We start from the raw sequence: 26977 nt of genomic DNA, 5'->3' as shown, positions 1-26977 counted from the left end.
CTCCCGCATTACAGGCAGAGTCTTTACCATCTGAGACACCAAGGAATGCAGTTTAGGGAGCCCTAAATGCAAAGCAGCATTCTATTGGAAAGATGAGTCAATTCTACCACTTGCTAACCTCATAGCCTTGAACGGATCATCTGAGTTTCGGAACTTCAGTTTCTTCATCTGTAAATTAGGACAGCTATCCCCACTCAGATACGCTAAGAGGTTCTGATGAAAATTTATATAAAAATTATTCACAAACTTGATGAGCTCTACAAATGTTAATCGTGCTTATCTTTCATCATTAAGCCTATTCTCTTTTCTCTTAATTATGAAAACATCGACTCTCAGAAGAGGTGTCACAGGCCACCTGATTAAAGTCACTCAGATAACAGAGCTGAAGCCCAGAGAGACGATCGCCAGCACCACCAGCATCGACAGCAAAAGCTTCAGCGTGAGCACCATGGCTGTCATCGTCACCCTCAGCCCGGTTCTTTCCCAAGGGTTTAATTTACCTGGACTCATTTACAACAACCCCACGTGACCAGTAGGATAATCACCTCCATCTAAAAGAGGAAGGCCCTGAGGCTTGTCCAGCAACCCACAGTTTACAGCGGCAAGGTCAGAAGGCGACGCCAAGCCTGCCCGGTGACCACGCCCTCCACGTGAAGCTCTAAGGCCGCTTCCATCCTTTCGCTCCTCCCTCCTCTAGCTTTTCCTTTCTTCCTTGACTCTTCTAAACACCCACCCTGCCAAGGAGACAGCTTTTCTAGGAGGACGTGAAGGGAGGAAAACAGTGAAGCTGCAGGCCCGCCCCCAGCGGCGAGCGTCTGAGCCCGCGGCGCGTGTGGCCGGAGAAGCCGCACGCGGCCCCGACGCCTCCGCTCAGAGTGAGCTCACGCAGGAAGCGGCAGCCGCGTGCGGGAGCGCCCAGCACGCGGCAGGAGCGGCTGGCTGCGCGGAAATGCCCCGGACCCATCCCTTTTTAAAGGTGTGGCGCACGCTCAGAGCAGGCGGACGCCCGGATGTCACGAGGCACTCAGGCCCCTTCTCTTCCACCCAGCTCTCTCCCTCCTCCGAGGTTACCTGCGTCCTCCTAAGGCAATTCTTTTTATTTGTCCCTCTGCGTTTTTACTTCTGGAGTGAAATCATGGCCTTCTTTCTTATTACAGCGTAACAGGCATTTCTTGGAGTGTGGGGAGAATATTTAAATACCTTTGCTGCCACAGTTAACTTTGTAAGACAAAGGGTCACATGACCACCCCTTTGTTAAAAGCAGGATATTCCAACATCAAGCTCAGGCACCTTTGCGTCAATTTGTAAAGAAGCGTGGGCCCACAGGAACACAAATCGAAGGAGAAAATAAAAACTAGAATCTAAAAGGAATCACGCTGTCTTGGTTTGGGCACCGGTATCCCAAAGGATAAACTATACCTACAGGGAACCAGGTGCACACCCCTAGGGGAAGACTGGAATCCAGCCTTGACTCTTCCAGGCATCTACTTTAGAACCATTTGCAGGTTTTAACCCAGCTAACTCTAACATCTCATGAGAACAGTCCCTGGAGGGGCCCAGAGGCTGGCACTAAATAACTCCCAATAGCTATTTGTGAAAGGAAGGAGTGAATGAGGACATTGAAGGTCCTAGTAAAAACCTAGATATGTCTTGTAAGTGGTACAGGGAAGGCAGTCATGAGGCTACACTCTCCACCAAGAATTTTAAATTACCCTCTGAAAGTGAAGTATGCAAGTGATAGTGAGAAAAGATGTATTCTGACCAAACTTGATCTGTGACCTAGGGAGAGAAATCATGTATATGCGACATGCCTATTCCAGTCAACTGGCTGTGGTCCCTGGAGTGCTGTGTAGAAGATTCTTGAGGCTTCATTTGAGACCAGTGGAAAAGAGAGCCATGATCACCTAGTAATGTCTGCCGTGCCCACAGGAGGAGGTTGATGCCATGATCACCTAGTAATGTCTGCCCGTGCACACAGGAGGAGGTTGATGCCATGATCACCTAGTAATGTCTGCCGTGCACACAGGAGGAGGTTGATGGCAAGGAGAGCATACCCTTGCGGTGAGTTCACTGACACCTCCAAAACCTGTTAGTCAGCAGTGGGATTGACCCACCACAGAAGAGTAGATAAGGGGAGCCACTGAGGCAGATGGAGACACTACGCGAGGGAGCCCTAGAGCAAGATTCTCTTATGTGGAAGGGCTCAACGCAGACACAGGCCATTTAGTGCTCACCACCCCAGTGCTGATTCCAGGTTGGCCAAACACACTCTTATTTGCCTTCCCATGGAACGCCTCTGTTGTTGCTAAGTCGTGCCCAATTCTTTGTGACCCCTTGGACCGCAGGGCACCAGGCTTCCCTGTCCTTCACTATCTCCTGGAGTTTGCTCAAATTCATGTCCATTGAGTTGGTGATGCCATCCGACCATCTCATCCTGTGCCGCCCTCTACTCCTTTTGCTTTTAGGGAAATAATATCCTCCGTCAGGACACAGAGTCAAGTGGCAAGTTCCCTTGACATTTTTAGTTCATGGTGGAGATTAAGAGGCTGTCGTTCTGGTTTCATTGATCACACTCTGCCGACTATGTTCGTGGGTGCCCATCTCGGAAAGGTGAATCTACACAGGATAAATTAAGTCATCGGTCATCACTGAGTGAACACTACCTCAAATTACCTCTCCTCTGCAGAGGTCAGGGGGTGGGGATGAAAGTTTCCAACCTCTAATCACACAGTTGATCCTTCTGGAAACCAGCCTCCCTACCTCCTCAGGTATGGGTAAAAGAGGTTTGCAATGTATAACAAACAACACCCCCCTTAGCTCCATCACACAGGAATTCCAAGGGCTTTAGGAGTAAGAGTTGTGTATTAGGACCTAGGGATAAAGACCAAATACATCTTTCTTCTTATATCACAGCATAATAGTATGCAGAGGTGCATGAGTAGTATGCAGAATAGTATGGAAGCATGTAATAGGTTTAAGCTTTGCAAGGACGTCAGAGAAGGTTTGCCTACAGCAGGAATGAGAGCTGAGACCTAAACAGTAGTAGGAATAAAGTGTAATAAAGTACGTTCCATGAGGAAGGGAACAGCTGGGCAAAGTCTTTGTGGTAAGAGAAGCTGCAGGAACACAAGAAGGAAGATGGTACCAGATGCTGGAAAGGAAGGAAGGAAGGATCCAGACCCCATGGGATTTATGGGGCAAATGAAGCATGTTTTTCTTTATCCACATTGGGGAGAGAGAGTGACATGCTTCCATGTGTGCGGCAGACCACCTCAGTGCGAAGGCTAAATGATCACATCACATTCATGCACTCACATTCTGGGGCCCTGCCAAGGTCAGTCACAGGGAAGTTGGCAGAGCTCACCTTCAAGCAGCCCCCAGACTCTTGATCATCTTTTCAAGATTGAATCATATTTTTATTATCACATATGTGTATGCTATGCACAAGAAAAGACACATTTCTCAAGAACACTTTGGAGAGAAACAACTTGGTTATATCCCTCACATACAGAGGCCTAGAGGCGTTCATATTGGCTTTTTGTGTTTAATTTATTTTGCAGGAAGAAATTTAAAAGTCTTTGGGATTGGAGGTTTCCTTTGAACTAACTTCAAACCACCAGACCTGCTAAGAAAGGTTCAGCCAAGCTTTGATATGCCTCAGCACACACATAACATTGCTTCTGCTTTGGACATGCAAAGGGAAAAGAAAAAAAATAGCACTCTGCATCATGAGTCACTCCTTATTAAAAATAATTAGTGGAGATAGTGCATAAGTCACTTTTAAACCCATCCTTTTCTGTAATTATCCTTTTAAATACCTACCAAGACCAATTCACTGAACATGTCTTTGGACATTTTAAGGAAAACTATCTTTTTACTTTATCCAACCAGAGCTTAAGCAAGAAAACTGTTCGCGCTCAGGCCAAACAAAACATGAATTAAACTGACTTGTTCTTCTTTGTTTGTTTTTAAGTCTCACTCTTTTTCATGCTTAAATTCTACCTGTCATGTTTTAGGCTGAGAATTAAATGAGTTGCTTTCCCAACACCACCACCCAAATTATCATTTCATTAGAGGGTATGGAGAGATCCACAGCAACCGTTAAATTCTTGTGGGATTTTATATACTTTTCTGGGGATAAAGCAGAAATTTTGCAGATTAAGGAGATTAAGACTGTACTTTGTGGAATGTGTGTGCTTGGCTATGTCCTACTCTTTGTGACCCTATGGACTGTAGATTGCCAGGCTCCTCTGTCTATGGAATTTTCCAGGCAAGGATACTGCAGTGGGTTGCCATACCCTCTTCCAAGGGATCTTCCTGTCCCAGGAATCGAACTCCCATCTCCTGCATCTCCTGCACTGCAGGAAGATTCTTGACCTCTGAGCCATCAGGGAAATAGATTTTCTTCTAAAAAGCTAAACTCTTGACTTTTCATAAATTCTAACCAATACCAATAAAATCTGCTTTATGTTCACAGTCATTCTAATATGGCTCTGCTTCTTACCAACCATGACCTGAAGAAGTCACTTGACCTGTTTGGTTAGCTTACCTTTAAAATGGGAATAATAATTAAGCTAAGGTTTAAAGACAGCTTCAAAGCAAAAGGTGAAGCTATCAGGCCTGTGTTTGCAATGTATGCTAGAAATGCTCTGGTTATTTCAGAACCTCAGGGCAGTAACCACTCTCTGTCCTTAGCACACTTCAGGCCTGCTGCCCTGAAAACATGTGCCACGCTTTTCATTGCTTTGAGCTTCGGAAGATGCTCACATCTGCTCTGCCTGAGCGTCCCCAACTTCCGTATCTTGAGGTGCTCACCCCTTACTCTGTTTTCATGATCTTCCCCCAGCTCATCACACTCCATTTTAATTACTTATTTATGTCCCTGGATCTCCCAGCAAGGCAGGCTGTCCCTAGGGGCAGCAAGAATGTCTTAGTCATCCATATATCCTTCACCTCTTTCAGATTTTCTGACATTAGAAATGCATTGACTAGAGGACATCCCTGGTGGTCCAGTGACTAGGACGCTGTGCTCCCAATGCAGAGGGCCTGGGTTCAATCTCTGATCAGGGAACTAGATCCCATGTACTGCAACTAAGGTGTTCGCATGCTGCAATGAAGATTGAAGATCTCGCATGCCGCAACTAAGACCACACACAACCTAATACATACATATATAAATACATAAATATCAATCAATAAATAAAGGAAATGCATTGACTAAAGAAATGAATGCGTAACAATTTATTACAATATGTAATAAATCTAGCAAAAACATGTAAGTTATAGGGAGATTAAAAGTTATCCCACCATATAGCAAGTTTCCTAACTACTGGTTTTGTCTCCATTCAAACATCATGGGCAATTTTAATTAATGATTGAACTTGCAAGGATGAGCTCTGCCTCTAACCAAATCCACTCTGTCTAAAGCCACCCTCTGCCTCTTTTATTCTTTCTTGCCCTTTGTTTCTTTCCATCCTAGAAATAATCACAATTCATAATAATTTCCTTTTGTTACTATTTTTTTTCAACAGGAAGTTCTTGATGGCAGGAATTTGTCTCTCTTGCCCATTGCTGAGGCATAGCTCCTGAAACACAGTAGATTTTTTTTTTTTAATTTGTTCAGGAAATGAGTGAAGCCAGAAAATGTAGAACAAACTATCACATGGAATCTCTGCATTCTTTCAGCAAGTTATGAAGTTTTCAAGATGATTAAGGAGAGTCATAATTTCACCTTTGTTGGGACTTAAAGAGGGTCCAGTAATAGCCCTCTTTTCCCCTTTCTGAGCCAACTGAGAGTTAAAACAAAGGAGCTGACAGAATCAAAATGTTACTTTTATTAATAGAGCTAAAATGTAAAAATCTGGCAAATGACCCCACAGTACTAAACCTCAGAATCATATGAAGTCAACTCCTAATCTCTAGGCAGGCTCTGCCTAGGGGTGGGGGAGCCTCCCTTACAAAATTATTTCATAGGCTATAACACAGCTGAATCTTGAGGACATTGTACTAAGGGAAATAAGCCCATCACAAATAGACAAATACTGTTATATACAATGAGGTAAAAATGAGGAAATCCTACCACTTGCAACAATGTGGATGGACTTTGAGGGCATTGTACTGAGTGAAATAAGTCAGACAGAGCAAAAAAAAAAAAATACTGTATGATCTCACTCATATGTGGAATTTAAAAACAAAACACAAGGACTTCCCTGGTGGTCCAGTGGTTAAGATATCACAGTTCCACTGCAAGGGTCATGAGTTCAGTCCCTAGTGGGGGAACTAACATGCCGCATGCTCTGTGGCACAGCCAAAAAAAGCAAACTCATAGAAAAAGAGATCAGATTTGTAGATAGCAGAGGCAGGGTGGGGGAACGGAGGGAAAGTTGGAGCCAAGTAGTCGAAAGATACAAACTCCCATTCATAAGTAAGTAAGTCCTAGGGATGTAACATAGAACATGATGACTACAGCTAACACTGCCATATTTTATGAAGGAAAGTTAAGAGAGTGTTGTCGTTTTCAGTTACTAAGTCATGTCTGACTCTACAATGCCATGGACTGCAGCACCCCAGCCTTGCCTATTAAGAGAGTAAATTCTATGAGTTCTCATCACAAGGAGAAAAATTTTTTTCTTTTTTTCTTTTTTCTTTCTTTCTTTCTATCCTTGTTATTGTATTTACGTGAGAAGACAGGTGTTAACTGAATCTCTTGTGGTAAATATTATATAATATATGCAAATCAAACCATCAGGCTACATGCCTTAAACCTATACAGTGATGTATGTCAACTATTTCTCGATAAAACTGGAGGAAAAGGAATTTTTTTAAATGACAAATACCATACGAGTCCTCTAGGTATATGAGGTACCTAGAATAATCAAAACCACAAAGGAAGATAGTCAAATGGTGGTTGCCAGAAGCTAAGGAGGAGGGGAAATGAGGAGTAACCGTTTAACAGGTGCAGAGTTTCAGCCTTACAAGTCGAATGAGCTTTGAAGATGGATGGTGGTGATGGTTGTGCATGAATACATTTAAGATCACTGACCTGAACACTTAAGAAATGGTTAAGATGGTTCAGTTCAGTTCAGTTGTTCAGTCATGTCCAACTCTTTGTGATCCCATGGGCTGCAGCACGCCAAACTTCCCTGTCCATCACCAACTCCCGGAGCCCACTCAAATTTATGTCCATCGCATCGGTGATACCATCCAACCATCTTATCCTCTATCGTCCCCTTCTCCTCCTGCCTTCAAACTTTTCCCAGCATCAGGATCTTTTCCAAGGAGTCAGTTCTTTGTATCAGGTGGACAAAGTATTGGAGTTTCAGCTTCAGTATCAGTCCTTCCTATGAATATTCAGGACTGATTTCCTTTAGGATGGATGGTTGGATCTCCTTGCAGTCCAAGGGACTCTCAAGAGTCTTCTCCAACACCACAGTTCAAAAGCATCAATTCTTTGGCACTCGCTTTTCTTTATAGCCCAACTCTCATATCCATACATGACTACTGGAAAAACCATAGCTTTGACTAGATGGACCTTTGTTGGTAATGTCTCTGCTTTTTAATATGCTGTCTAGGTTTATCATAGCTTTTCTTCCAAGGAGCAAGTGTCTTTTAATTTCATGGCTGCGGTCACCATCTGCTGTGATTTTGGAGCCCCCCAAAAATAAAATCTCTCACTATTTCCATCTATTTGCCATGAAGTGATGGGACCAGATGCCATGATCTTAGTTTTCTGGATGTTGAGCTTTAAGCCAACTTTTTCATTCTCCTCTTGCACTTTCATCAAGAAGCTCTTTAGTTCTTCTTCACTTTCTGCCATAAGGGTGGTGTCATCTGCAAATCTGAGGTTATTGATATCTCTCCCAGCAATCTTGATTCCAGCTTGTGTTTTATCCAGCCCGGCATTTCGCATGATGTACTCTGCGTATAAGTTAAATAAGCAGGTGACAATATACAGCCTTGACGTACTCCTTTCCTATTTGGAACCCGTCTGTTGTTCTGCATCCAGTTCTAACTGTTGCTTCTTGACCTGCACACAGATATCTCAGGAGGCAGGGCAGGTCGTCTAGTAAATTTTATGTTATGTGCATTTTACCACAAAAAAAATGGGGGAAGTCATGGTACAAAACCGCAGAAGAGAACACAGGTTCCCCACGGACGGTTCATTCCTACGAGTCGGGTGGGAGGGTTTGGACCCCAAATGCACAGCTTCTTCATTCACTCACAGCTCAGGGGCAGCTCTCTGTCTCCTGCGGGCAAAGGCAGGCAGAAAATGGAGAGGCAGGTAAACAAATAGGGCTCCTGGTCCCTCCATGGAGGAAGACACTAGAAATGGAGACGTCTCCCCTCTCCCATCTCCAACAAGGCTCTAAATATACCTGCTCTCAGATGCTCTCTACCAAGATCCTGAATTTGACCCCACGCATTACGTCAATCAGGTCAATATTGATGGCTAGAAGAGATAGCAGACAGCTTCACTCTCAAGTCAACAAAATAGCCAAGAGGCCCAGGCATCCTAGTTAACTGAGTCATTTTCCATCCGTTTTGGAACCCATAATACTACCGGACAGTAATATAACTAAGAGGGAAAACTTACAAAATAACACCAACAGCTCTTGTCCATCCACTTTGATTTCATGGCTTGTTCTATAGCCTCCCAGCCAGTTTGCGCCCTGATTTGATCCAAGACACTCCCATCTACTGAACTGCCAGTGAAGCGAAGAAACTTTGAGGACAGAAGCCACCTAGGATAGCCCTTTCTTAAATACTGGAGACACTCTATATTGAAGTCATTCTTTTCCTGGATGGCAAAAGGACCTAAGGAATTCTCTGGAAACAGTACTCGTTGCCCAGGAAAGCCACAGAGAGGAAGGCAGGTGGTAGAGTGAGAAAAAGATTCTTAACATTCTTCATGAACCCTTCTTCAAGATGCCAAAAAGGAGAAACTCTGAACAGCATATTCCCCAGACCTCTCAGGCTACTGGGAACAGAGCTTCTGGGGAGGGGTCAGAGAAAATTTATTACAAAACAGAGAGAAAGCCCCAAACATAAATGTTTGAAGATTTGGCCTGGTGCCTGCCTTTTGAGCTCAAAGTGGGAAGAGTACCTGGGGGAAAAGGCCCTTAAAACTTCTAAGCAATTTTTTTTTCTGCTTTGCTTCTCCCTTGTGTAGAGCAAACTCTTGTGTTACATCCCAGCCTGGAATAAATCTTCTGGGCTGAATGATAAATCAGGGATTGTAATGGAAATCACTGTTGACCTTTAAAAGGGCACTGTCTTTATATTTTCACACTGTGCTGTTTGAAATGTCGACTTGGAATCAGGAAAATAATATGCCATCGATTTCTCTCCATACCTCTTATAACAGAGCTTGAAATTGACCTAGGAAACATTGGTATGGGTTTTCTCATTACGATTTCAGCATCATCGGAAATGGTGATTAATGATTCAGTCTTGGGAAGGGCATTGTTAGACCCTGTAATTGCTTTGCGGATTGTGTCCAAACAGCAACTAGCTTATCCTGTTCATACCACCACCACCCGCACCCCCAGAAATGGATGTATTTCAACCCTTACGTGACACAACTTTGTGGTTCTTGATTAAAAGCCTATATAAGATCAGAACATCGTTTTCTTGTATTATTGTTTATCTTGCTTACTGTCTTCTCCTTGTCCAATTATTCTTTTTTCATCTCTCCTCCCATTTCTTAATGTACCAGGCCTTTCCAGGGATTCGTTAGCTTTAGTTTTTCATTCTTCATTTTATTTCTGATTCCCCTTTTCATTCTTCCTCCAATTTCATAAGTGCTCTCTCTCTCTCTCATTCATTGTTTTTAATCTGATGTATCCATTCCATTTCTTACCTGCTTCACAAGAACCTTTACAAACCCTCCAGGCTGTCTTAGTCTTGCCTGTTTGGGCTGACAGCATGGAATGTCCTCCTTCACCTGCCTTAATCATCACATGACAGAACCTATGGAGGATGATGGCGGAACGGCGCAGTCAGCCCTCACTGCGAGCTCCCTTAGCAGACTGCTGCAGAGAGGCGACTATAGACTTTGGTTAAGCACAGAGCTCTCTTCATTTTAAAAACACCTAGGTAAAAAATGATTAATATTTTTCTCTGTTAAAAAATTTTAAGTAGATTTTAGATGATTGAGGCTTTTCTGGGGAGATGAGGGCAGGCCTCCCAATGAGGTCCACCATGACTTGGGAATCCAAGGAAAGGAAGCTGGGGAGGATTCCAGGGGGTAGTGAGGGGTGGGGCCGGAGAGAGAGTGCACACATACTGCCAGGGGCTGGCATCCTTTACGTCTCCCACTGGCACCAAAGGGGAGGGCACCTTGACTTTCTTATCAGCTGGTCCAGACGTGGGGCAGAGAGGGAGAGAAGGCGGTGAGGCTTAAAAGCTGTCAACGGTGGAACATCAAATATGGAGTCCAACTCCCTGCGAGACTCTGATCCAAGACAACTTAGAGCAAGCTGACAGCCTCAGACCTAAGCCATGACTGGGGAGCCCAGAGAGAGAGGGAGAGAGAGCTCTACAGAGAGTCCCTGGGACTTGGAAAAGAGAAGCATCTCCCAGGCATGCTGAGCTCATTCATGCATCTCTTTGGCCAAAGTCCTCACAGGAATTTCAACTTAAGTCTTAGCCAACTTAAAAAGCAAAGAAGAGGGACGTCCTTGGTGGTCCTGTGGTTAAGAATTCACCTACCAATGCAGAGGACAGGCGTTCAATCCCTGGTCCAGGAACTTAGATTCCCACATGCTGCAGGGCAACTAAACCCAAGTGCGCTCAATACTAAGCCCACGTGCTGTGACCACTGAAGCCCATGCTCCCTGAAGCCTGCTCTCTGCAGCAAGAGAGGCCACTGCAATGAGCACCTGTGCATCTCAACTGGAGAGCAGGGCCTGCTCGCCACAGTTGGAGCAGCCCCACAGTGCAGAGTCCAGGCGCTGCAATGGAGACCCAGCGCAGGCATCATAAATAAACAAACTGTTCTAAAAAGAGGAGAAGAGTTCACCTGGCAGTCCATGGCCACCCACGAGATGTGATGTGAACTTCACAAAAAGTGTTTCTTTACCCCAAAAGTCTCTGTGTCAGATTTAGGATGTCTCCATTTAAACCACTGGCCCTCCTTTAAACCCAGGGGTCAAAGACGCCCATAATGTTTAGAACACCACTGAAGAGAGGGCATATTTTGTGGACCTGGATTCAAATCCCTCTTTTGCCACTTTTATGACCTTGAGAAATGTACTCATTTCTGAGCCCTGGGCTCTGCATCTAAACAATGGGGGTAAATAACACCTACTCCATTCCATCAACTCTAAAATATCTTTTTCCTTGCATTTTAGCATCACCAAAAACTGGATACATTTGGGGGCTCCTGACAAATTGTAATTGGCAGCTTTTTTCCCCAGTGGCACATGAAATAATGGTGTATCTTATGATCAATGGCGTCTTAAATTAGTGAAATACAGTGTTTACAGGGCTTAAAAATGAGAAGTGGAAAGATTTTATTCATTATAAACTCTATAAGAATGTATTGTATACTTCTTAGAGGCTCAGCCTCCTTAACTGTAAAATGGAGATACCAACTTGATGGAGTTGTTGTTAAGGGTCAAGTAAGTTAACACAGAGAAAGTGTTCAAAACAGAGTGTGGCTCAGGGCAGCAGACCTCAGCATGATTATCATTCCAAGACCCCTGACTCCTCTGAAGACGAACTGGTAATTGATCTGTTCCTGAAACACTGAATGTGCTGTGCTGCCGTTAGGGTTCTAGACTCAAGCTCCATGGTTCTGAATACTTGCTCTGCCACTTATTAACTCTGGGCAAAGCCCACGGTTTCATTCAGCTTCTCCTTTGGCATCTGTCAAATGAGAATTTCAACAGGACTGCTTCAGGAAGTGTGTGTATGTGTTAGTCACTCAGTCATGTCTGACTCTCTGCGACCCATGGACTGTAGCCCGCCAGGCTCCTCTGTCCATGGAATTCTCCAGGCAAGAATATTGGAGTGGGTAGCCATTCCCTTCTCCAGGGGCTCTTCCTGACCCAGGGATTGAACCTGGCTGGGTCTTGTGTATTGCAGGCAGATTCTTTACCATCTGAGGCCCCAGGGAAGCCCTTAGAAAATGTGGGTGAACCTTAAATGAGAGCCTGGCATGGTGCCTGGCAAGTGGAAGTCCTCAATAAACTTTAGTTACCATCTTTAGTAAGAAATTCTGCTTTGAAAAACTTCTGGTCCAGCTACAGAGATGGCCCAGAGAGAGAGAATTACAATACCACAAGTAAAAGGTAACCCCTCTTGATACACTGTCCTTGTATTTGTATAAGTCCTGTCAATGTCCCCTAGCCAAAGATCATCCAGGAACACACCTGAAGTCAAATAGAGCCGGTGCTGCTTCCTGCTATGAGGACACCTGACATCATGAGGAACCATGAAATGTCTCAGAAAGAGGACATCAGGAAGGGCTTGTTCTAGGAGTTAGACCCACGTTAGCTGATTTGCAGGAGAACTCAGGGAAGTGAACTGGGAGCTATCAGAACCTAGGCAAATTTTGTGATTATGTTAATTTTGATTTAGTAGTCAGGAGGAAAGAAGCAGGCCTAGAGTTGCCACTGAAGAAGAAACAGTAGTTCTTCTCCTTAGCAGTGGAGGGGATCATCTGGCCATTTTGGCAGTTGCATGGTATTTACTTTTATCCCTGTTTGGGCATAATTACAGAGTGGTATTTTTTTCTGTCTTATTCCATCACATCCATGAAATCCCCCATTGGATGCTGATAGTCCATGAAATTGCTTATGTTCACCGAGGGCACTGGATGTCTGAGAAGGCCTTACAAATAGCTGAGAAAAGAAGAGAAGTGAAAGGCAAAGGAGAAAAGGAAAGATATGCCCATTTGAATGCAGAGTTCCAAAGAATAGCAAGGAGAGATAAGACAGCCTTCCTCAGTGATCAATGAAAAGTAATAGAGGAAAACAATAGAATGGGAAAGACTAGAGATCTCTTCAAGAAGATTAGATACCAAGCGGACATTTCATGCAAAGATGGGTACAATAGTGGACAGAAATAATAGGGACCTAAGAAGCAGAAGATATTAAGAAGAGGTGGCAAGAACACACAGAACTGTACAAAAAAGATCTTCACGACCCAGATAACCACACTGGTGTCACCTAGAGCCAGACGTCCTGGAATGCAAAGTCAAGTAGTCCTTAAGAAGCATCACTATGAACAAAGCTAGTGGAGGTGATGGAATTCCAGCTGAGCTATTTCAAATCCTAAAAGATGATGCTAAGAAAGTGCTGCACTCAATATGACATCAAATTTGGAAAACTCAGTAGTGGCCACAGGACTGGAAAACGCCAGTTTTCATTCAATCCCAAAGAAAGGCAATCCCAAAGAATGCTCAAACTGCCGCACAATTGCACTCATCTCACACACTAGCAAAGAAATGTTCAAAATTCTCCAAGCCAGGCTTCAACAGTACATGAACCATGAACTTCCAGATGTTCAAGCTGGATTTAGAAAAGGCAGAGGAACCAGAGATCAAATTGCCAACATCCACTGGACCACAGAAAAAGCAAGAGAGTTCCAGAAAAATATCTACTTCTGCTTTATTGACAATGCCAAAGCCTTTGACTATGTGGATCACAACAAACTGTGGAAAATTCTTAAAGAGCTAGGAATACCAGACCACCTGATCTGTCTCCTGAGAAATCTGTATGCAGGTCAAGAAGCAACAGTTAGAACTGGACATGGAACAACAGATTTGTTCCAAATAGGGAAAGAAGTATGTCAAGGCTGTATATTATCACCCTACTTATTTAACTTATATGCAGAGTACATCATGAGAAACGCTGGGCTGGATGAAGCACAAGCTGGACTCAAGATTGCCAGGAAAAATATCAATAACCTCAGATATACAGATGACATCACCCTTATGTCAGAAAGTGAAAAAGAACTAAAGAGCCTCTTGATGAAAGTGAAAGAGGAGAGTGAAACCGTTGGCTTAAAACTCAAAACTAAGATCATGGCATCTGGTCCCAACACTTCATGTCAAATAGATGGGTAAACAATGGAAACAATGAGAGACTATTTTCTTGGGCTGCAAAATCACTGCAGATGGTGACTGCAGCCATGAAATTAAAAGATGCTTGCTCCTTGGAAGAAAAGCTTTGACCAACCTAGACATCATATTAAAAAGCAGAGACATTACTTTACCAACAAAGGTCCATCTAGTCAAAGCTATGGTTTTTCCAGTAGTCACGTTTGGATATGAAAGTTGGACTATAAAGAAAGCTTAATGCTGAAGAATTGATGCTTTTGAACTGTGGTGTAGAGAAGACTCTTGAGAGTCCCTTGGACTCCAAGGAGATCCAACCGTCCATCCTAAAGGAAATCAGTCCTGAATATTCATTGGAAGGACTGATGCTGAAGCTGAAACTCCAATACTTTGGCCACCTGACATGAAGAGCTGACTCACTGGAAAAGACCCTGATGCTGGGAAAGATTGAAGGCAGGAGGAGAAGGGGATGACAGAGGATGAGATGGCTGGATGGCATCACCAAATGATGGACATGAGTTTGAGGCAGCACTGGGAGTTGGTGATGGATGGGAAAGACTGGCATGCTTTGTCCACGGGGTCACAAAGTGTCAGACACGCCTGAGGACTGAACTGAACTCAGCGATTGCACATCCACGCGCTGTCAGCTGTGGGGTGTTTGACCAAGTGTCCCAGGTTGCCTGGACTGAGGAGGCCCAGCCTGAGGGGCTGGTACACAGGACTTTCAGCGCTAAGATGAAAAGTCACAGGCCAATTAGGACACACTGGTCGCTCCAGCTCTCAGGGCTGCCGTCCTGCTTCTCAGCCCTCAGCGCTTCTGAGAACGTGTACCGGTGACTACCTAGTTTATACCCCACTGATTGACTCATGTCCACACGTGAGAATGTGCTTTGGAGGCAAAGTCCCAGCTGTATCATTCACTGGTCGCAGCGCTTTGAGCAACGTATTCAATGCCTCTGAGTCTCCAATTCCTCCTCTCTGAAATGAGACTGGGACATACTTTGTGTGAGGTATGGCATAGTTCATGTGACGTACTTAATGAGATAATGATGTGTTAAAAAATGCCTCGCACATCATAGAGGCTGCATTGATGCCACACTTCATTCCTCCCCTAACTTCCTCCTCTATCCCATAGGCTCTGCGCCATTTCAAGCAATGGTCTTGGATTACAGATTACATTTTGGGAACCTCATTTTTAGAGCTCTTAGTATGGTCCCAGATGCCTATAAACACTTAAAAATTGATTTTAATTATATTATCACTGTTTCTACTCTTCTCTTCGGTATTCCACTTGTGTCTTATGCATCTCTATCCCCTTTTCTCACAGGAAACTTAAACCTGTAAGTAAAGACAATAATAATAACAAATCCTCTGTTTCTGGAACACTTTACAGCTAATAAGATGTTTTCCACAAGAAAATTAAAAACGAAAACCTGATGGGCAAGTATTGTTACTCTCCTGTTTACGAATTACCAAACGGAGCCTTGGAGAAGCTGTGTCCCTGATTCATGATGACATGCCCAGTAAAGAAACAGAACCAATCTTCTGAGTCTCCGGTCTGCCCTAAAACAACTTTCCCCAGGGGCTCAAAACTGGATTCTAATGCAGCACCATTCCTCGACTAGCAGGGGCCCTGGACAGGGCCTCCTGAACAGATGTGGTTATTGGGACAAGCAGCTGTCATTTGTAATTTCCTGTGTTATCCCCCAGAGCCCACAACTTAATTTCACTTTAAATCCAGCATGGCTCTTGCCAGACCCATGAGAAAATCCTATTTGAGATGGAACCGCTGAAATCTGACTCAGAACTCTGCTGGATTTTCATCTGACTATCAGTTCTGCTCAGGCCCCGGCAGCTGGGCTCCGCTGGGACTGGGTCATTCTAACTTCCTCTGACTTGCCATCACCTGCCCCACTGCCCCAAGAAGAATGCCAAGTGGCCTCATGACTGCTCCCCTTGGGAGTCCTTTAAGTGTCTAGGCCAAAGCAGAAATTACAGATAGGGTTTGGTATTTAACTCAGGCTGATTACAAAATATTTCCCCATCTGGAGCTCTTCCACGGAAAAAGCATTTGCAGTATGTGGGGGCAGGGTGTGGGGCTGGAGGGCAGCCAGGAGCGCACCATCTACAGCTCTGAGTCCTACTGGCAGAAGGTGTGGCAAATCAAGCTACCTTCCCACGGTAACCCAAGCCAGTGGAATTTGTTATGGGGCAGAAGGAAGCTAAGTTTGGGGTCAGCAGACCCAAGATCAAACACCAGTCCCCACGTTCACAAGGTGAGTGGCCCCAAGGTATGCACTCAGTCTCTTTGAGTATGTGCTCTCCTTTGTAGCGAGAAAACAACAACGCCTGGACTCCCCTTCTCTTTACAGCAGTCCTGAGCTAACAGATGTAAAAGCACTTTAGAAACTGAAAATGGCTGGACAGGCCCCAGCTGTTAATATCACGGTGCGGGCTTTCTAAAGTTTGCAATATATTTTCCAACAGAGATTCACTGAGCATCCCAACTCTCTCTGGTCTTTGTTTTTTGGGTTTTTTTTCTCTTTAGGTTCCTTTGATCTCCCTGCACGAAGTCAAAGTTAGCCAAAGAACAGATCTGCATTCATTTCCTAATTCACACAACTATTCAAGGCAGTATCTGATATCCCATCTCACAAAGACAGCCCAAGAAAGTCTGGCTGAAAGAGGGGAAAATACTTTTCCCTAAAAATTTGCTTTGTGTTTTTTGTGTCTCTAATCTTGAAGGAAATTTTACATTCTGTTTCAGAGTGGGGAAAAGAAAGAGGACGAGAACTTGAGAATTAGAAAGGGAAATTACATCTCTCACACTTAAGGATGATTGAAAAGGGATTATATTTATAAATAACATACAGTTACTGGTAACGTAGAGTCAAGGAGAAGATGTGAATTTACAACACACAGAGATAACATCGTCTAAGTGATGTTCCGGGTATTTGTAAATCTTTGCTAAGCAAAGATGAATTTACTTACCACAACTCTAGTCGGGCTTTGTCCAGGGAAACAGAGCTTTTTAGAAAATATGACCCATTTGTTCTTTACATCCTAATACTGTTTCTCTTTTATTCACGCAGGAGTTAATATGTTTCCTGAGAACTGGCTATATCATTTATAAATCATTCACAAAGGACTAAGACCAGGAAAATCCAGAAATGTATTTCTCTCTGTGCTGTCCCTTCCAATCTGACCCTGCTTCTGTTCACAGTATCCCACTGTTATATGCTTCCAGCAGAACTTTTCTGTTTCAGAAACTTTCCATTTCATCAGGATGAGTGGCAGAGGAGCCCAGCTGGGAACAGGTGACAGCCAGGACAAGTGCATACATACTAACCACATAGCATGAAATCCTCTGCAACACTCACCAGGCCACTAACACCGGAATTTAAGTTTGGCAGCTGAATCTTGGACTCCACCCAGAAGATTTCGTTCAGGAAATACCAGAAGTTCTCACCACTGTGCGGCAGCTTCACTTTCAAGGTCACACCTCAGCATGAGGGGTGCAGTGTAGGAACGCAGGAATGCTGCGTGTCAGAAGCGGGACACTTTTCAAAGTGACCACGAGATGGCCTCACTGTTCAGACCCACGTTAGAGTTCAGGCTGTAACTTCAGTCCTCAAAGCAGGGTGGCGGACACAGAGGTGTGTTTTAAAGATTGCCGCTGAAATCACGATCAAGAAGTGGCAGCTTTTCCGTTGTTCTCCGGAAACTTATCAACTTATCTGGAAAATTATCAATAACAACATAGGTTTAGAGTCGAAGAAAATTAAATTTTATAAATTAAAATTTTATAAATTAAATTTTCACTCTAATGTTGCAGCTAAATTTTCTGTTCAACAATATATACTTTTATTAAATTTCCTTGGTATCTTGATACAGAGCAATGAACCACTGATTAATAAGTATATTCCCATGCTTTTCTAAAAGCTGATATCCTGAGGACACTTTGCGTGTGTGTTAGTCGCTCAGTCGTGTCCGACTCTTCCCAACCCCGTGGACGGTAGCCCGCCAGACTTCTCTGTCCATAGAATTCTCCAGGTAAGAACACTGGAGTGGGTTGCCATTCCCTTCTCCAGGGGAACTTCCCAACCCAGGGATCAAACCCCAGTCTCCAGCATTATAGGCAGATTCTTTACCATCTGAGCCACCAGGGAAACCCCAAAGACCCTTTAAACACATCATAAATTGGTTCTGCAAAGGGCTGTAAATAGTTTTAGGCTAACAGACAAAATGAGGATGTCCATTACCTGTACCTCATCACCACTGAGTATATATTTTCCTAAAATATATCTCTTTTAAAATCTCTCTTTTGTGTAAGATATTCTCTTCTGGGTCTCCCTACATAATGCACATAATTATGTGGGTCTCCGCACATAATGCACTAGAGTTTGGGTGAAATTTCACAACATTCCATGACATGGAATACAGAATAAACTTAATTGGATAAAGAAGCTTTCGAGGCCAGGGTCAGCATGACAAGAACCCACAATCACTCCTTCAGCCCATGATGAGGCATGCCTTCGTCTGCTGGACCCATGCCATATTCCTTCTTATACGACAAGAATGAGAGGTCAGCCTTACAGCAATCTGGTTTGGGGGTGCCAGCTATTTACAGGAATTGTCCTTGAATGCCAACTGCCCAGCACCTGGAGACTGTCGAGCCCCTAAGTAAAAGTCTAAGTGTTAGTCGCTCACTTTGCGACTGCCTCTGCAACCAACTATAGCATGCCAGGCTCCTCTGTCCATGGTATTCCCAGGCAAGAATATTGGAGTGGAACCCACTGGAAAAAAAATAATAATAATAAAAAAAAAAATAAATAAATAAAAAGGAAAAAAAAAGAATACTGGAGTGGATAGTCTTTCCTTCTCCTGGGCTCTGGAGCCCCAAGGACGTTTTAATTCAGTCCCTGCCTTCACAAGGGAAGGAAGCCCAAGTTCCTCAAGAAGGTGAGCTTGGGCACTGCCCCTCCAACTGGAGGAAGAGAAAGGCCCTGAGCCCTAGTCAGCCTCTGGCCCAGGCAACTTAACTGTCCACTAGGGCTGCCACAGTCTGGACGGGCTTAAACAACAGAAATGTATTTCTAGCAACTCTGCAGGCTGGAAGTCCAAGATCAAGGTGTTGGCAGATTTTGTGGCCTCTTTCCTTGGTTCCCTTCCCACTGAGTCCTCGTATGGCCTTTCTCTGTGCACACATGCTCCTGGGATCTCTTCCTCTTCCTTGAAGGACCAGTCTTGTTGTTAGGGACCACACTTTATAACCACATTTAACCTGAATCATTTCCTCAAAGGCCTTTCTCTGGATATAGTTGCATGGCGTGGGGGGGTGGGAGGTGGGGAGGTGGGGGGTGGGGGGTGGGGAGGTGGGGGGTGGGGGGTGGGGGGGTGGGCAGGGGGTAGGGCTTCAGCCCTGAACCTTAGTGGAGGATGCAATTCTGTCTACAACACCAGGTAAGCCCACAGGGTTATTTGGGACAGTCCTGCTCCTTGCACAATACTTAGTCAACTGATTAAGCAAAAAGTAGTATGACATAATAGGTTTTATTTCCATTTCTTTGATTAACTAATGAAATTATATAACTTTTACATACTTATTGGCCAGTTCTGTTTATGCACTTTGCCCATTTTTCTTTGGGGATATTAGTGTTTCACTCTTTGATTTGCCAAAAAAAACCTGAGGGGCTACACTGAGTCTTAGTTGCAGGGAACAAGCTTAGTTGTCTCACAGCATATGGGGTCTCAGTTCCCAGACCAGGGATGGAACCCGAGTCCCCTGCATTAGAAAGCAGATTCCTAACCATTGGACCATTAGAGAATTCCCTGCCAAATATTTTCAGAGAGAATGTCTTTTACTGCATTACGGTTACCATGTGTCTTTTTAACTGGATATGTTGATGACATAATTTGTGTGTGCACACTCAGTTGTTAAGTCGTGTCTGACTCTCCGCACCCCCGTGGACTCTAACCTGCCAGGCTCCTCTGTCCATGCTATTTCCCATGCAAGAGTCCTGCAATGGGCTGCCATTTCCTTCTCCATGGGATCTTCCCGATCCAGGGGTGAACCGTGTCTCCTGCAACGTCAGCAGATTCTGTACCACTGAGCCACCTGACATAATCTGCATTAATATAAACCGTATTTGTGGATTATCTCATCTGTGTCCACACTCATCCCCTTCCTGGTAGCCTTCAAATGCCGGTCAGGGGACACAAGTGTTTCCAGAAAAGCTGACTCGACCCCCAACCCCGTGGGCTATAGCCTTGACCAAATCAATCATGCCCTATGATTGGTACAGGGTGGGCCTGTGACCCAGGTCGGTCCAATCAAAGTACTTTAAATACTGACACAAAGACACCTCTGTTCCTAAACAAGGTCAGGGAAGCACATAATCTCAGGAGCTCCTGTCAACCACGTTGATGAGTCCTTTTAGGATACAGGTGGAAGCCAAGACAGCACAGAGAGAGGAGAGCACCGGGGTGTATTTTCCACAGACTTTACACTTGTCTCATCCTCTCTCTCTCTCTTTCTTTTAGTGACTCACTTGGGTTGAGTTCTCCCAATATAGTCAATTTAGCTTTCACAGGAACAATTCTTTTTTTCCACACTCATATTGTATCAGTGTACACACGTGCCTGATTACATTGCATAAATACAGAAACAAGTACACTTGATATAAGCTGGTTTGGAAACATGTTATTATCTGAGCAAAACTGCCAGAACTACCAGGTAAAACTGGCCATGAGCATTTGTCCTTCTGTGGTCATCAGCATGTTTTACAGAGAAAATGATGAACGCTTCTTAACCTGATAAAATTTATTAAGTGTAGATTGATCAGCTGAATGCAACTGTTTAATTTGTCATTTCACTTAGAAATTTCCCATACACTTGCACATAAAACTATTCTATAATTTGATATTTTTGTTGTTCATTTATCAGGTCCTAGTGGTAAGGTTATGTTAAGTTTATAGGATGAATTTGATGCGATCATGTATTTCTACATAACTAACAGAGCATAAGAATTTGGTGTTTCTTTAAGAAATGCACTAATAAAAGTATCAGATCTTAGAATCTCTTCTGGAGGTGACTCTTTTATAATTTCTTCCAAGGTTGCTTTTCTTTCAGATTTTCTACTTCGTGAGTTGGTTTTAGTAATGTGTTTTCTTAGAAAACCATCTACTTCATTAGGGAGCTTCCCAAATACATTACCATAGAGTCAACATAACATTCTCTTCTAAATTTTTCAACTGTTAATTGCAGAAATTTTTCTGCACACATAAAACGAGACAGAATATGTAATGGACCTCCACCTATCCATTACCCAGCTTTAAAAGTAATCAACATTTTTGCCAAAATTCTTTCACTTATTCCTCAATCAACTCTTTAAAATAGAGCCCTATATTTTTTCAGCTTTACTGAAGCATAATTAACAAATAAAATTGTAAGATATCTAAAGTGTACATAATGATGATTTGACACACATACATATTTTGAAAAATTTACCCGAATCTAGTTAATTAACACATCCACCTTACCACATATTTATCTTTTTTTCCCTTAATGAGAATATTCAAGATCTAAAATCTTATTAAATTTCAATTATACAAAACAGTGTTAACAACCACAGTCACCACGTTATACGTTAGAACCTCAGACCTTATTTATCTCACAGCTGAGAAGCACTGTATTGTAAAACAATGCCAGCCTTCCTATTGTTCCATTCATATAAACTTCAGCAATTCTTCTTTTGGAACTCTTTTATTTCAAAGTTTAAACTCTTCTATGTTCATAATTTCATCTCATTTCTCATTCATTTTAAACTTTCTTCTCTTTTCTTCTCTGTTTTCCCAAGGCTTTCTTGACAAAGATATTGTTTTCTCAATGTGTTGGCTCTTAGGTTAATGTATTAATTCTACAGTTTTCTGTTTTCTAAATCAAAGATTTCTGTTAATAAGTTACTTAATATTTCATTCTTACCACTGCTTTCCTTAGGCTGATTTAGTTGGTTTTTCTTAGGTTGAGTGCTTGCTTTTTTAATAAGAAGTCTCTTGAGAATATCAACTTGCTGAACTCAATTTTGGCCTCATGCCTTATGATGTACTCATTTCCAATATTTTCTAAATCATTTATAGTTGTAGTTTTTAAAGTCTACTTCAAACCGTGAAATATTTCAATTGCTTCCTCTTCTTTTCTCATTTCTAAGTGATTGTGAGTTTTTGTTTAGAATGTGTACATTAATTTTATCACATTAATTTCCTTCCACCCATCTCCATTATTATGTCACATATTATAATAACACAAGTTGTGGATGTGACTGGTGATGGAAGTAATGTCTAAAGCTGTAAAGAACAATATTGCATAGGAATCTGGAATGTTAGGTCCCTGAATCAAGGTAAATTGGAAGTGATCAAACAGGAGATGGCAAGACTGAACACCGACACTTTAGGAATCAGTGAACTAAAATTGACTGGAATGGGTGAATTTAACTCAGATCACCCTTATATCTACTACTGTGGGCAAGAATCCCTTAGAAGAAATGGAGTAGCCCTCATAGTCAACAAAAGATTCCGAAATGCAGTACTTGGGTGAAGTCTCAAAAATGGCAGAATGATCTCTGGTCGTTTCCAAGGCAAACCATTCAATATCACAGTAATCCAAGTCTATGCCCAAACCAGTAATGCTGAAGAAGCTGAAGTTGAACGGTTCTATGAAGACCTACGAGACCTTCTAGAACTAACACCCAAAAAAGATGTCCTTTTCATTATAGGGGACTGGAATGCAAAAGTAGGAAGTCAAGAAACACCTGGAGTAACAGGGAAATCTGGCCTTGGAGTACAGAATGAAGCAGGGCAAAGGCTAATAAGAGTTTTGCCAAGAGAACCCACGGGTCATAGCAAACACTCACTTCCAACAACACAAGAGAAGACTCTACACATGGACATCACCAGATGGTCAACACCGAAATCAGATTGACTATATCCTTTGCAGTCAAAGATGGAGAAGCTTTATACAGTCAGCAAAAATAACACCAGGAGCTGAGTGTGGCTCAGATCATGAACTCCTTATTGACAAATTCAGACTGAAATTGAAGAAAGTGGAGAAAACCACTAGACCATTCAGGTATGACCTAAATCAAATCCCTTATGATTATACAGTGGAAGTGACAAATGGATTCAAGGGATCAGATCTGATAGACAGACTGCCTAAAGAACTATGGACAGAGGTTTGTGACATTGTACAGAAGGCAGTGATCAAGACCATCCCCAAGAAAAAGAAATGCAAAAAGGCAAAATGGTTGTCTGAGGAGGCCTTAAAATACCTGTGAAAAGAAGAGAAGTGAAAGGCAAAGGAGAAAAGGAAAGATATGCCCATTTGAACGCAGAGTTCCAAAGAATAGCAAGGAGAGATAAGACAGCCTTCCTCAGTGATCAATGCAAAGAAATAGAGGAAAACAATAGAAAGGGAAAGACTAGAGATCTCTTCAGGAAAACTAGAGATACCAAGGGAACATTTCATGCAAAGATGGGCACAATAAAGGACAGAAATGGTATGGACCTAACAGAGCAGAAGAGATTAAGAAGAGGTGGCAAGAATACACAGAAGAACTGTACAAAAAAGATCTTCATGACCCAGATAATCACGATGGTGTGATCACTGACCTAGAGCCAGACATCCAGGAATGTCAAGTCAAGTGGGCCTTAGGGAGCATCACTATGAACAAAGCTAGTGAAGGTGACAGAATTCCAGTTGAGCTTGTTTCAAATCTAAAAGATGATGCTGTGAAAGTGCTTCACTCAATATGCCAGAAAATTTGGAAAACTCAGCAGTGGCCACAGGACTGGAAAAGGTCAGTTTTCATTCCAATCCCAAAGAAGGACAATGCCAAAGAATGTTCAAACTACCACAAAATTGCATCATTTCACACACTAGCAAAGTAATGCTCAAAATCCTCCAAGCCAGTCTTCAACAGTATGTGAACTGTGAACTTCCAGATGTTCAAGCTGGTTTTAGAAAAGGCAGAGGAGCCAGAGATCAAATTGCCAATATCCGCTGGATCATTGAAAAAGCAAGAGTTCCAGAAAAACATCTACTTCTGCTTTATTGACAACGCCAAAGCCTGTGACTGTGTGGATCACAGTGAACTGTGGAAAATTCTGAAAGAGATGGGAATACCAGACCACCTGACCCGCCTCCTGAGAAATCTGTATGCAGGTCAAGAAGCAACAGTTAGAACCAGACATGGAACAACAGACTGGTTCCAAACTGGGAAAGGAGTACATCAAGGCTGTATATTGTCACCCTGCTTATTTAACTTATATGCAGAGTACATCATGCAAAATGCCGGGCTGGATGAAGGACAAGCTGAATCAAGATTGCCAGGAGAAATATTAATAACCTCAGATATGCAGATGACACCACCCTTATGGCAGAAAGCGAAGAAGAACTAAAGATCCTCTTGATGAAAGTGAAAGAAGAGAGTGAAAAAGTTGGCTTAAAGAATGCTAACACATTCAGTTTTGTGTCTAGAATTAGTCAATCAGTTAGACTTTAATAAACTTTGGTGTACGTGTGTGCACTCTCCACCAACTCTTTACAACTAAGATAGTATAAGACTTTAATTCTGTACCTTTCACTTTGAGATATGTTTTGGTCATCTAGACCACATCTTTAAGAAACTTCTTGCCAGAATGATATCACTAATACATATCTTGAGGTCCTCTCCTCTGATCCTTTATTAGTACATAAAATATGGAAGAAAATAACAGCCACAGCCATGTTAACTAGACATTGTGCTCATTTTGAAACAAATACAAATATCAAATCATTATGTTGGGGGCTGCCCTGGTGACTCAGGATAAAGAATCTGCCTGCCAATGCAGGAGACACAGGTTTGATCCCTCGTCCAGGAAGATCCCACGTTTGCAGAGCAACTAAGCCTGTGTGCCACAACTGTTGAACCTGTGCTCTAGAGCCCAGGAGCTGCAACTACCGAAGCCCACACGCCTAGAGCCTGCGCTCCACAACGAGAGAACCACCACGATGAGGAGCCCGTGAACCACCAGCTGAGAAAGGCCTTTGCAGCAACGAAGACCCAGCCCGGCCAATAAATAAGTAAATAACTTTTTTTTGAAAAATTATTTTTAAAAATCATTACATTGAACATCTGAAACTAATACAGTTGACCCTTGAAAAACATGGATTTGAACTGTGTGTGTCCATCTGTAAACAGATTTCTTTTCAATACTAAATGCTACAGTACTACACCCTCCACAGCTGGCTGACCCTGTCAATGCAGAACCGCAGATACAGGGACTTGGAGGATGCAGAAGAATCTCAGACATCAAGGGCCAAGTGGAAGTTGTACACAGATTTCTCAGAATTTCAATGGTATAGAGTTTCAGCACCCCTAACACCTGAGTTGTTCAAGGGTCAATGGCATAATGTTGCACGTCAATTGTAGCTCAACTTTAATTTTTTTAATTTTCTATTTGTTTAAAAACAAAATGAAATGTCACAGATCCAGTCACCGAGCCCATAGACAGCTTGCCTGGCAGCCAAGTGGAGAGGCTGAGCTGTGCCCTCCTAAACTTGCAACATCACAGATGCCGTGATCAAGGTCACAGGGAGAAAGTTGATATGAAAAAGAAAATAACAGTGAATACCTTTTCAAGAGAGCTATACAAATGGTATATATTTCATAAGCCTTTAAGCATCTATCCTCCTGCTATGCTTACACCTGAAAAACAACCTGGCTGAGCATAAAATTCTCAAGCTGTACCTTTTATCCCCCAAATGTATAGTCATCATTCTACTTCCTTCTGCCATTTGTCTTTGCAGAAAAGAAGGCCAAGGCCAATGTGTATATTTTTCTTTAACAGATTTAAGGGGGCAAGGGGAACTATCTGGATGCATCTGAGCATCTTTATCTTTGCATTTCAAAGAATTTGTCCCAGTGTGTATAAGTATGGCTTCTTTTCATGAATTTTACTGGTACAGACTGAGTCCTTTTCATGCTTATCTGGTTATTGCTGCTATATCAGCCAGTATTTAATTGTGGAAAACACAACCTACAAGTTTAAGCAGAGAGAGATTTATTACAGGGTATTAACTTATTTACTAAATTTCCAGGAAGGAAAAAACAGGCTCTAGACCTTCACTGTGCAATATAGGAAACACATATAGCTACTGAGTGCTGGAATGTGGCTAGTCTTAAGTGAGATTATGTGTGCATCAGTACAAGAAAAAAAATGATATATTGATATGTGAAAATAAGAGTATTTGGGGATATATTGGGTTAAAATATATTACTAAAATTAATGCCACCTATTTCTTTAACCACAACTACTAGAAAAATTTGGGCTTCCCAGGTGGTGCAGTGGTAAAGAATCCACCTGCCAATGCAGGAGACGTGGGTTCAATCCCTGGGTCGGGAGGATCCGCTGGAGTAGGAAATGGCAACCCACTCCAGTATTCTTGCTGGGACAATCCCATGGTCAGAGGAGCCTGGAGGTTGCAGTCCTTGGGGTCACGGAGTCAGACACACACACACACTAGAAAAGCTGAGATGACGCGTGTGTGTCGTTCCATTTCCACAGGCTAGTGCCGCTCTAGACTGGCCTTCTGTGAGTGCCTCCAGGAGGCACATCTGACAACTGGGCTGCCAATAAAGCCGCTGCTCCAGCCCTAGGCAGGGAGTGCAGAGTCAGGAGGCTGCCTGCCAAGACACCCACGGCAACACCTGCTGGCTCCAGAACTCAGCCACCTCTGCCCCCATCAGGAAGCTGATTGCCAAACGGAAAAGCTGTCTCCAGAGTTGCCTCTGCCACAATCGGCACCAGCAAACTAGATGCCCCACGGCAGCCCTGTCTGCTACTGTCCCACGTGTGTGTACATGTCAGTTGCTCAGT

General features: G+C 43.1%; 1 protein-coding gene across 5 annotated transcripts in view; it reads right to left on the bottom strand.

Annotated features, from left to right (window-relative positions):
• Window positions 1–26977, bottom strand: part of LOC122680657 (HIV Tat-specific factor 1-like) — a 326826-nt gene that overhangs the window by 232249 nt on the left and 67600 nt on the right. For 3 of the 5 annotated variants that reach the window (XM_043882262.1, XM_043882260.1, XM_043882266.1), the window contains one exon: window positions 17666–17799. The gene's annotated coding sequence lies outside the window, so the exon portion shown is untranslated. Of the gene's footprint in view, window positions 1–17442; window positions 17615–17665; window positions 17800–26977 lie in introns of those variants that run through there. The other 2 variants (XM_043882264.1, XM_043882269.1) reach the window with 1 other exon arrangement.

Source organism: Cervus elaphus, chromosome 22, assembly GCF_910594005.1.
Source record: "Cervus elaphus chromosome 22, mCerEla1.1, whole genome shotgun sequence".
Lineage (NCBI taxonomy): Eukaryota > Metazoa > Chordata > Mammalia > Artiodactyla > Cervidae > Cervus > Cervus elaphus.
This window is presented reverse-complemented; position numbering and strand designations above follow the sequence as displayed.